Source organism: Athene cunicularia (assembly GCF_003259725.1).
Source record: "Athene cunicularia isolate RWA chromosome 5 unlocalized genomic scaffold, athCun1 chr5_part1, whole genome shotgun sequence".
NCBI lineage: Eukaryota > Metazoa > Chordata > Aves > Strigiformes > Strigidae > Athene > Athene cunicularia.
The window spans coordinates 44587993-44599617 of NW_020799101.1; positions in this window are offsets into that span (position 1 = coordinate 44587993).

Here is an 11625-nt window from a genome sequence, read left to right on the forward strand (position 1 = left end):
CTTGGTCTTGGCATCTGCCTGCCCCATGTTGGCATCTGAGAGACCTCAGTGTGTCTTGCACAGCACCAGAAACCTTTGAGAGGGCAACTGAATCACCCCCCAGATACTTTACAAGAGAATCACAAAAGGACCAGGACTAATCTAGCCCTTTGTCTATTCTGATGATTTTAATACCTTTCGGAGGCAGTGCAGTCTGACCCCATTTCTCCTTTTCAGACATCAGCCAGACACACTCCTTGAAAGAAGTTCATAAATTTGGGCCATTTGGCAAGCACTGGTCTGGCCTATCTGGACTCTGCAAAAATCAAGCGGAGCGACTCAGGTTTTTCTAGAAGAAAACAAATGTGAATATTGCCTCAGGCAACATGCACCTTCTCTGATGGAGGCTTCTGTGTGGAAACACAGCTGATTCCACAGCCCATGGAGATGGAGGGATTAGGAGCCCAAGGCAGATAAACCATGGTGTGTAACAGTGACCACATACATGCGTTAACACGTAAGAGGCCAGTGGGTCCTGGCCCAGGAGGAGTTAAGAGGGGAACTGAGAAGGTCCCGAAAGCTAAGAATACAGCTGTGGATGTTGAGTCTGATGGAAATTAGTTCCCTACAGGGCAAAAATAGGGAATAGCATGAGTTAGCTCACAGATTTCATTAAAACCAAAAACTTTGCTGAGAACTGCTTCTCAGGGAGTCAAAAGGAAAGGGAGCAGCAGCCGAAAGCCTCGAGTGGCATCCCAGTGGGAGCAGAGTCAGTCTGAACTGGCCCGACGGGAAAACAAGATATGAGTATGTAAATAGCTAAATTGGTTGCTCTCACGCTCTTCCTCCCCATATATTTGAGATGAAGCAGGTCCATGGGTCCGAGTTCTTCTGGCCTGTGTGGTTTTTCAGGGGTGCCCGGCAGTGGTGAGCGAAGCAGTTCCCTTTTGCTCAGCCCCATGCCAGAAGTACTGACTGTGGGCAATGAAAGCAGCAGATGAAGGCACTGAGGGCTGCTCAAAGCACACCCCAGAGCCAGCTAGGTACACCTGGAGCAGGGGGAAGGAGGGGAAAGTGGGGCACCCAGCAGTGTGGCAGGGACAGCACCGTGGTTGGCCCCAGCAGGGCTGTCCCTGCCAGCTCCTCACCCTGTTGTGTCCTGCATGAAGGGACGCCACACCAGGCCACCCCCTCTCCAGGCAAGCAGCTCTGCTCTGCAGCCCCCAGCTCTTCTGACAGAGCTTTCTCCTGGGGGCAAGACCCGTTAAATAAAGAGATGACACACGAGCTTCTAGACTGTCCCTGCCTGGTGATAACCTATAGAGCTTCTTACTGTAGTGTCTGAACTTCACGATCCATCTACTGACAGGAGGTGGAGCACCAAAGTTTTCTGTTTATGTCAGATAATGTTCTTGACAAAGTTACACATACATCCCCATCCCTCTCAGCTGGGAGTTATTTTACAAGGAGTTACTTTACAGGGGAAAGCTATTTAGTCCGGTGTGTACTACATACCGGACTAAATACTACATTTGAAGCAAATTGGACTGTATAGCAGTCGTGCTATCCCTGTTTAAAAGCCTCAGCTTCATCAGCTGCTGGAGGTGTCAGTTGGGAAGAACGGTATGATTTTAAGCTTATTTGGGAAGTTGCATCTTTGCTTTGGAAAACAGAGGGCATGAGCTGCAAATACTTAGAGTCCTTAATTCCAGGCAAGCCTCTCAGTTCCAGCAGGCACAGCACAGGGGATCTCTAACCCCTTCTCCAGGATGGAGACCTTACACAGCTTCCCCTAGCACTAAAACCTTGTCTCTGAAACCCTGACATCTTGGAAGCTACAGCCTCATAACTGAAGTTTCTTTGTAGTTTGGAGCCCCATTATCCTGACTATATCTTCCGAAAGCAAAATGAATTGCAGCAGAAAACACACATTCCCATATAGGCATGTTTGACTCTCGTGAAGTCTGCAAAATTAGGACCCAGATGTACAGTGAGGTAGTAAATCTGAGAAGACAGCGTGTGGGAAGCCTCGTCTGAGATGAGAAGGAAGGAGAAAGCAACCCACTGTGGCCCCGGCAGCTTCCTTGGCAGTCGCCCTGACCCTGGGAGCTGGGGATGCTTTGGCATGCAGAGGCCAGCTGGTGCCTAGTGACCCCACTAATGCTGGGAGTCCTCAGACATTGGAAACTGAAGTCTTTATCTGGTCTTTCCAAATTCCGTTCTCTGCAGACTGTTGAAGATAGGCTGATTTCTAAAGAGTGGGGGAAGACAGAGCAGTTGAAAAGGGGTCTTGCCTACTCTCAGCTAGAAAACTCTGAAACAGTACATACCGTGCAGACTGGTGCCTTCAACATGTATTCATTCCAGCCCATGTTTACGATTCTGTATTTTATTCTCCTCTCTAATCCATCCTGCCTGCAATTGCCCTTTCCACATGCTGTTAAGGCCTCACACTGCTTCCCACCCTGATAGAAAAGACAACTTTTAAACACGGAAGCTCTGGTTGTGGCACTGGCGTGGGGATGGTGCCTCCTTTAGGCAGAGCCCTTCTGAGCTGGGGGCAGTGTCAGCACACAGACACCCACACGTAGATCAGAACCCTCCCAAAACATGGGCTCTCCTAAGGGAGTGTTTTGGGAGACAGGGGGCATGAATGCCCCTTGCATTATATTTGGAAATTATGAACCAGGTATGATTTTTCGATGTCTGTCTGGGACCCAGGATTGCTGTTGGGATGACGTTTGCGAGTCGGCTTTGGTCAGCAGATTGTGTGTGTGTGTGTGTGTGTGTGTGTGTGTGTGTGTGTGAGTGTGTGAACTGGTGCAAGGAGTGTGCAGCTGAAAGGTGATCTGTGGCAGTGAGTGGAAGGTAGGTACGCGGCAGACACGTGAGATAAGTCTTTCCTCTTCCTTTGTTGGATGAGCATCAGCAGCAGAAATAGGTTTCTGGGGTAAATACTCATTTTCACAAGTTCCTAAAGATGATTCCTGTAAATATTTGCTAATGTTTACCTGACAGTTGCAGTCACCCATGTCAATATGATCCCATCCTAGAACATTAACTGGAAACAAAACCAAAAATGAGCATAAGCCCAGATGATGTGGATAGTTTTTAATTTAGGCTGATTTTCATGGTAATCATCTTTCAGATAATCATCCAGTTCTTCTGAGTATTAGTGGTGCTCCAGGAGCTTCACTGTGTCCAAGAGTCATGATTTTCTTGTTCTCTGTTAGGAAGTGTGTTACCAGAGTCACCGTTGTTTGTGTCTACTGTCTGATGCTCCCTACCAAAATTCTGCCTCCAGTTGCTTCTAACTTAATCAAAACATAATGATTTGGCATAAAAGCTCCCACAGCAGTTGTTTGCCTCTGGCTGGTTTTATAATACTAATTTTTTTAAACTTCATCTGAATCAATTAAGCTGTTTCCAAGAATGTAGCTAAAACTAAGCACATTTTTGATTTCTTCATGTCAGAAAAAAATCTACTGATGTTTTTTTCATAAGTTCTGGTGCATTGTGCTGTGGAGGAAGATCGTCAAACTTGCAGTGGAGCTGGGCTTTGGGTAGGAAATGTGCTTTGTGCCTTTCCTCTGAAAAATTACCTAAGACCAAGCCTTAAGGAGCTGTGGCTCTCACTCGCTCAGTAACGACAGCTTTGATTTTCACACCTAAACACACTGCAGATTTCCCATGTTCTGGGCATGTTTCCAGCCAGGTCTGAGCTCACCTTTCTTGCAGTTGCCGTTTATCCCAGTAGATGGTCCAGCCTTGCTTGGACCCAGGCAAAGTAGGGGAGCACATTGTTGGATGTAACTACAGGCACAAGGAAAGCTGTATCAGGGGAAGCAGCAGAAGGCTGGGATAGGAAATCTGGATGTGGCAGAAACTTGATCTAAAGACTGGGGAGTGTGTCGGATTGAACTAGGGCTTAGGACTGGGTGACCAAGATACAAAGGTATTGCATGATTCAAGGCACCTGCTGAGGCCAACAGTACAGAATCACAGAATCATCTCGGTTGGAAAAGACCTTGAAGTTCATCCAGTCCAACCATTAATCTTACACTGACCGTTCTCACTGACCTTTGTCTCCAAGCTGCAAAAATATTAGACAATGATAAGTACTCTCTAAAACTCAAGCTTGGAAATCTCAGAGTGGTTGTTGTACACTTGGTGGCTCTCTGTCTCAGTTTGCCACCCATACAACCTCCCCCCAGGCTCACTGTGGCTCAGGCATCTCTGTGCAACCTTCCCAGTATCGAATGCTGTGGGAAGCCCAGAGGACGCTGCTGAACAGGGTGTGGATGCCATGCAGTAAGGATTGCCTTCTCACACTGGATGATGAGAAGAAAATGGAGAACTGTTCACCAGGGGTATGGGTCCAGTATATACAATCTGAAGACCCACAAAGCAAGAAGTATGTTAGAAAAGAAATAAGAGAAAAGGCACAAAAGCCCTGCACACAGTGCTCTCTCTCTCATTCCCCTGGGTCCAGTAGATATGTTTGGTCCAGGTGTTGGGTGTAATCGTGGTGCTGAGCAGCCAGTGCCACCCCCAGCTAGCAGAAGCCAACCATCAGTGCTGGTGGAGCCACACCACACTGGGTGTCTTCTGCAGCCACACCAGCACATGGGGCAAATGTCTTCTTCGGTTCAGTCAGTCCCCAGAAAAATTTGATCCTGAAGTAGCTTTATAAAGGAACTGCAGGTGATGGTGAGAGATCCACATCTTGGGCTGGTTCGGTCACCACCAAGTGCAGTGGACAGACCCCAGTAACTTCAGTGGTCAGGGTCAAGTGGCCGGAGAGCATGTGCAGGATGGGAGGATGCTCTGGGAGTGTGGCTTACTGGGCATAGGCTGTCTGGGGGAGAAGTGAACCACAGAGGTGGAAAAGAAAGTATAAAGGCCAAATTCTCTCAGCTCATGCAAATCTACTTCTGTTTTTTTTTTCATTGTTTTGTTTTTGGGTTTAGTTTGTTTTTTTTTTTCTCCTGGTGACAATTAAGTGTGTTGCAAGGTGAAGTAGTCCTTGCTTGAAATGAAATCCCCCTTTCCTTTCCAACCTCGGCGTGCGTAGTGCTCTGAATTACTTGACAAGCACAGTTTACCCTTTGAGCAAGTCACGACTCTGCTTTCACAAGTAAGAGCTCACTTTTGTGGATGTTTTCCTTGCTCAGTACTACCTAATGGATTTTTCTTAATAACTGTCATTTACCCTGCATCCCTCTATTCTCGACTCCAAAGGAAAAACATAAGTTGCTGGCTGTGAATATTATTCATTATTCATTTACTAGAGGAATCTTACACACACTAATCTCATTTCCTCGTAGTGCCTCATTATCAATAAACCTTTGCCTCACTGCTTCTGTAAATCATTTTCATCCCTTTCCTTTGTGATCCATGTGCCTGGGCTCTTGCACAGATGTCTCATGAGAGCAACTGGCCAAGTCATACAGTATCGTTTTTACTCCTTGATAAGCTGGCAAAACTTCATTAAGAGGAGATATATTCCTCTTAATGTGATAAATACACATATATGTTTTTTTGGTTGAAGAAAGCACTGCACTTAAACCATGAGGCAAGCAGTGTTTCCCAGTGCCTTCCTGAGCACAGCGGCTTGCATCAGCAATTGGTATCATTCAAAAGATTTAGATTACCCTGGCCCCCACGGGGAAAATGCACCTTCTCTCTGCTGTGACAGGAAGGATCTGGAGCTAACCTTCCAGAGATAGAAATGCAGTAAGCTGGGGGTTAAATTTTGGGACCAAGGAGAAATGGGGGAGATTTTCAAACATCCTTTCCCTCCCTGTCATGGCCCCAACAGAAAACAATCCCAGGCGTGAGAGTGTAGCACCCCCGGTTGATGATGGGCTCCCGTCGGAGGCAGGAGCAGCGCTGGCACTTCCCCACCGTGGTGGCGGCTCTTCATGGCAAATTCCAGTGGTGGACGTAGACCCAGAGCCAGACTGGGGCAGCGGAGGACTGTCTGCCACAGAAGCTGGAGGGATCCTAGAGAGGCCAAGAGTTTATTAAACTTCAGTTTAACTGGAGCTGAAATATGTGCCTCTAATGCAGGGCAGCAGAGGTTAATGGAGTCCTTTTTACAGACATTTTATGACACTCTTTTGGGACACATATAAGAAGACTGGGGCGTTCAGAGTAATTTAAATAAATATTTGTTTAGACTGTGTAAGGGGCAATTGGAGTTTCCAGGCAAGTCAGATTTTTCTTTCTTTGCCCTTTCTCCCCAGATATAGCGTAGACAAGCTGTGGTTCACGGCCAGGCCACGCAGCACAGCTATGTCCCCCCATATCTGGAAACAATGTGGTCAGTGAGACCTTGAGGCTGCCGTGCACCCCCTGTACAGCATGGGGGGCTCATGGGGACCGAGGACGACAGCCCCTGGCTAGCAGGGGTGTCCACTGCCCTCAGACCCTGTCGGGAGTCCAGGCTCCCCCTTCTCCCTCAGCACCAGAATCTCCTCAGCAGGAAGCCCCTGCAGGGCTGAAGCACCATCTCCATCTTGTGACCCTACGGCAGGGAGATATTTTTTGCAGCGGGTGACCTGAGCAATGGTGAGAGGAGGGGTGTAGAGGTTGGGGGAAACAATCTGCTGCCCTCAGGTTTGCTGTTAGTTGTTTTGTCTTCCTTCTTGGTTGGCAAGTTCCCAGTTTGGTTGTGCTGATTCTTGCTTCAGTTTGTGATTTTCCTGCCCTCTTTCTCTCTGCCAGTAAAAGCTGATGCCAGTCTGTCGCCCAGCCCCAGTGACTGTGAAATGCTGGGACTGGTAGCCAGAAACCTAATTTCTTTCTGGAATGCTTCTAAAAGTCTAGTGCTCGTAGGAACATTAGCAATTCCCAGACCTGGCTGGCCTTTAGTTTTGCAGTGTGCAGTCAGAATGGAAATAAGTTTGAGCTGTGCTTCCAACAATGGGCAGGTTCGGGGAAGGCTGAATGTTTTTCTTCCTTCGTCTGGGCCTTTCTTTACTAATCAGCTGTATAAAACTGAAGAATAGCAGAACTATTTTGTTAAAGAACCTGGCCCAAACTTTGGCCCAATGTTTAAAGGCAACCCTTTCTGTGGTTCAGTGAGGTTCAGCCAACTTAGGGTGTTTTCTGTTTTTACTCCAGCTTTCCCGTCACTCCTGCTTTCAAGTCTCCACACAAAAATGCTAGCACCCCAATCCCCCTGAGATGCATTGCACTTGGGTAGCGATGGGGCTGCCTCAGCACCTCATCCAGACTCAGAGTCCCCAGCTCTTCTCCACGGGGGCACCGGGGGGCCCAGACTGGGAAGCACGAGGAGCAGCACAGGAGCGTTGCTGGGAGAATTTGCTGGGGCTTGTCTGACTGCCCATCTGAAGTACATAACGCTTTACTTTAAACCTAAGGGTAGTCCAGGACACACATATGCTGCAGTGCTTTGCTGGATTAGAGCCGCAGGCTGCTGCTTCAGCTGGGCAGAGCCCGCTCAGACGCCTCTCCGGCCGGTGCCTGCGAGCCTTTTGAAGTTTGTCTGTCACTAATTTGAACCAGGACTCCATAATGCAGAGGCAGCTGAGCTCTTGCTCAACTTGTGACAAAATGGCTCTAACCTCCCTCCTCCTGCCCCTCTGCTCTGCCGGTTATTTCAGGTTGCAGTTCCAGCCCTGTTACCAGCAGCACAAAACAGGCAACTGGAAGTCACCTCTGGGAGGCAGCTGAACTTCAGCAATGCATTGCTGCCTCTGCTGCGAAGAGGTTGCTTTGGCAAAGCAGACAGAAGAATGCAGAGAGACAGACTGACGGACCCACCAACCGACCGACAGCATGCGCACTGTCCGGGCAGGCACAGGCACATAGGATGGGCTGAATCACTCTCCAAGCTGGCAGCAGGGAATTAAACTGTGCCATAACCAGACATCAGAGCAAGGCTCAACTCACTTCAGGCAGTTTTGCCTCACCCGCCTTTCCCACCAGCTGGAAGAAACGTCCCCCTGCTCTCCTCTAATTAGATGGCTCATTGATACCCACTGTCACGCACGAGGGCCAGTGGGTCCTCGCTTGGCAGGCAGTTATACATGGAAGCCAACCACACACTGAGACCACAGAAGGTGGCACCAGAAATTCATGCCCCCCTCTCACCCTGACAGAGCGGGTGCCCTGCTCACCCAGCGCCCAGCTCTGGATGGAAATTGTAGGGAGAACATCCAGAACATGTTGTGGGGGAGAGGGAAGTGCTGACTGGTTGTGGGTGAAAGCTCTGGAGGAGATAACTTGCAGTGAAAAATCCCCTTTTGTCTTGCAGTGCTTAAGCAAGGTATCTTGGCCAAAGGGCAAGGGTGAGGTTAAGAGGAATACATAAATCTGCATCCGATGGGGAGGCTTATGCTTTTCCTTTCAGAGTGAGAGCTTAGCTCTAAGCCCTGCATCACCCTCCTCTGTCATTCACATCTGAACAACCCTTAGTGTTTCCACAGGCACTGAAGGGCATCGCTTGTCATCAGCCCCAGAGCTCCCCAGTGCTTACCTTTCCCCGCTGCAGGTAAGCCTGACTGCACAACACCTCGGAGCAGGGAGCAGGGCTGAATCCTGGCTGCCTTAAACACTACCGTCATGTAACTTGGCTGGAGATAACTTCCAAACATGGGAGAAGTGACATTGCCTGCCTGCCTTACTTCAGGATCTTCCAGTTCTCTCAGGGTTGTGTTTCCTTTAGAAAAATCTAGATACATCAAGGTTGCAGAGGAGGCAGGTGCTGTAGTAACACTCAGCTCAGACGGGAGCAGGACAGAGCCCCCACCTTGGGTCAGTGCATCGAGGGGTGCAAAACCCTGTGCTGCCTGTTTGCGGAGAACAAGGACTTCAGCAAACAGCAGGGGGACCTGCCTGTTCTGTCTTTCATCTACCCAAAGGGTCTGTGGACCGTTTTGGCCTTAGCTCCCAATAAACAACTACTGGCCTGCCTGTAGGTATGAGTCTATGACTGAGACAATCCCATTCAGTACTTTGCCCTATAGTAGTGATACTGTTTCTTTTTCTTTATGAGCTCCCATGTTTTGTCTTATTCAGCACTGAGCCCTGTCTTCAGAGCAGTTAGGTGCTCACATCTGGTTCTGAGGAACATGAGAAAAGCCAAGACCCTCAGGCGACCACAGCCATGGCAAGGCAATGCAGGTTTTTGCTTTGGAAGGAGGAGACTACTTATCCAGAAGGTATCAAATTCAGAGCCAAAAGGAAACTGAAAGCCCTTTCAAGCCCCCTTCCAATCCTTGTCCGCCTCATCCATCCTCCTTGGCAGGCAAGCACTGGCAATATATCAGAGGTACCAGGTGACTTCTGCTTCACATGCACTGTTTTAGGCAGACACACGAGTAGGACATAGCAGGAATCCACGATTATTTCCCAGCTGTTTGTGACATGCTCACAATGGGAAATAAAAAGAGATTTTAAAATGCAGTAGCTGACCCATCTTGACTGTCATAGTTTCAAGCAGGACTTTGCATGTAGCCTGGCATGCTGAAAACCCGCAGCCCTGTGCCTGGGGCTGCCTGCGTGGGATCTGCTGAGGGTCTGGCTGCCACTGAGCTGTACAGAGGTGAGTGTCGGCTCCCTCCACTGTCACTTAAAAACCCATCTTGTGGCTGGTCCTGGCACAGCGGAGCACATCCCCAAGGCAGTGTGTCATCCCCTGCAGCCACTGGAGACTTTCAGGTGTCAAGAGAGGAGAGTCAGGTCACGAAGAAATTCATGATTTTGTCAGAGAGAACCAAGATGCCCAGCTCCAGAATATTTGGCCTAAACAATAATCTCCTCTCACATTCGGTAGTGAGCAAGCCCTGGTACACAACTGAGCTGTTTCATTTTCTCCCCATGGAGACAATGGCAGTACATTTTCTTGCTCTTTCTCTTTTCCTGTATCGCGTTCTGGGAGCAGGAAGTCAGCTGCAATTACAGCAGGTTGCTAGAAGCATTTTTGTGCCTTCAAAATTTACTTGTCAGCTCTTTCTTGCTGTTCAAATGAATGTGCCATATGAAGAAGGACTTTGGACATAAACTGCGCCTTTATACTCTAGCCACAGCTTCTATGTGGAGTTTTCAGAACCGATTTGTTTATATAAAAGCCAGTTCTGTTAGTGTCCTTTAAATAACATGAAAGAGGAGCAAGTAGTTCATGTTGCGTTTGTACACATGATGCCAGTCTCTCCCCAAGTAGCCACAGGGTGTGTGAATTCAGCTAATCAGACAATAAAGCAATGCGTGCCCTCGAAAGCAGATGTTTACACTGGGAAAAAAAAAAAAAAAAGCAAGTTCAGAAAAAAAGCAAGTGGAACAGCAACTTCCACAAACAAATAATACACACATCCACACATTCCCCGGGGCATGCTGTGATGTAAACTTCTCAGCAGCACTAGAGTTAATATTTATCGAGCTGTCTGTTCCCAAACGTCACCAGCCAGGCACAAGAGGGTTTAAGTGCAGTCAGGACTGAGACAGTTTTGACTCGCAGGGAAGCATCTCCGAGGCACACAGAGTGGAGACAGAGTCAGTGACTTAAGTTATACACTGGCTGCGGTGCCATCAAAAGCCTACGGACCCACCAGTGCTGTGTGGCAACTTTGGCACGGTCCCCAGACAGCCTTTCTGGAACAGAAGGAGTTTTTGAGACCTTTCTGCTCTAGGCCTTAGGCTTGCTCCTGCTGTATGCTCTGCTCAGAAAAATAAGTCTCTTCTTGAAGAGAGGAACCCTTGGTGTGGTCAGGAGGAGCACAGCAGACACGCTCCTCTCCCCCTTTCATCCTTATACAAGTAGGCTTTTCTGTAGGAATTTGCTGTCTGTAATTAGCTCCCCAAGGTGGCCAGGTATTTCACAGCTGTTTTTAGTCTGCGGGTTTCATTATGTCCGCTCTTCGCTGTAGAGCCTCAGGAGGCTGCAGGCAGCAGCGCCAGCAGCTTTGGTGGGGCTCAGCAGAGGTGGATGGTGTCCGTGCGGATGGGCACATTCATGTGGTGATCTCCTCAGCACAACGGGAGGGTGGCGCATGCCATGCTGTGAGCAGAGGAGCTGCCTGGAGCACATCCCAGCCTTCCGGCAGGTTCTGCAGGGTCAACCAAATGAGCTCCCTGGCTGGGATAGATGGACAGATGTGCTTTCATACAGGAACCAGCTCTGCTTTATGCAAACTTAAAAGGGAGCTGCTGGTGGGTTGGACACGAGGTAATGTGTTCATCCTTATCCAGAGCTGAAATGGAGATGCCCCAACCAGTTTGTGCCTAGCAGCAAGGTGAACTGCAGCTTCCAGAACAATGCCAATGGCTTGTGTCTTATGTAGACTTCTACCACCTGCATTTAAGAGATCAATGCTGCTCAGTTTTACACTTCAGTGAGCCCAAGAGTGAAGGTATATTAAATATGTGATCATTGCTAATAAAATCAATGATGCCACATTCAGCTAAAATATTCTAGGTCTTCTCTCCATTTTAAACTCTTCTCTACATCTGCAGGCTGAAAGAGCCCTGACTCCCTGAACAGAAATAAACCTAGAGATTTGAGCCTTTTTATGTCTAAAATCTAGCCTCTCCATTTTATCCTATATAATGCAAAATGTGAATATTTTTGAAATGGTAGCCTTGTGCTGACTTCTAGACTGCAATGACAGACAGAAGGTA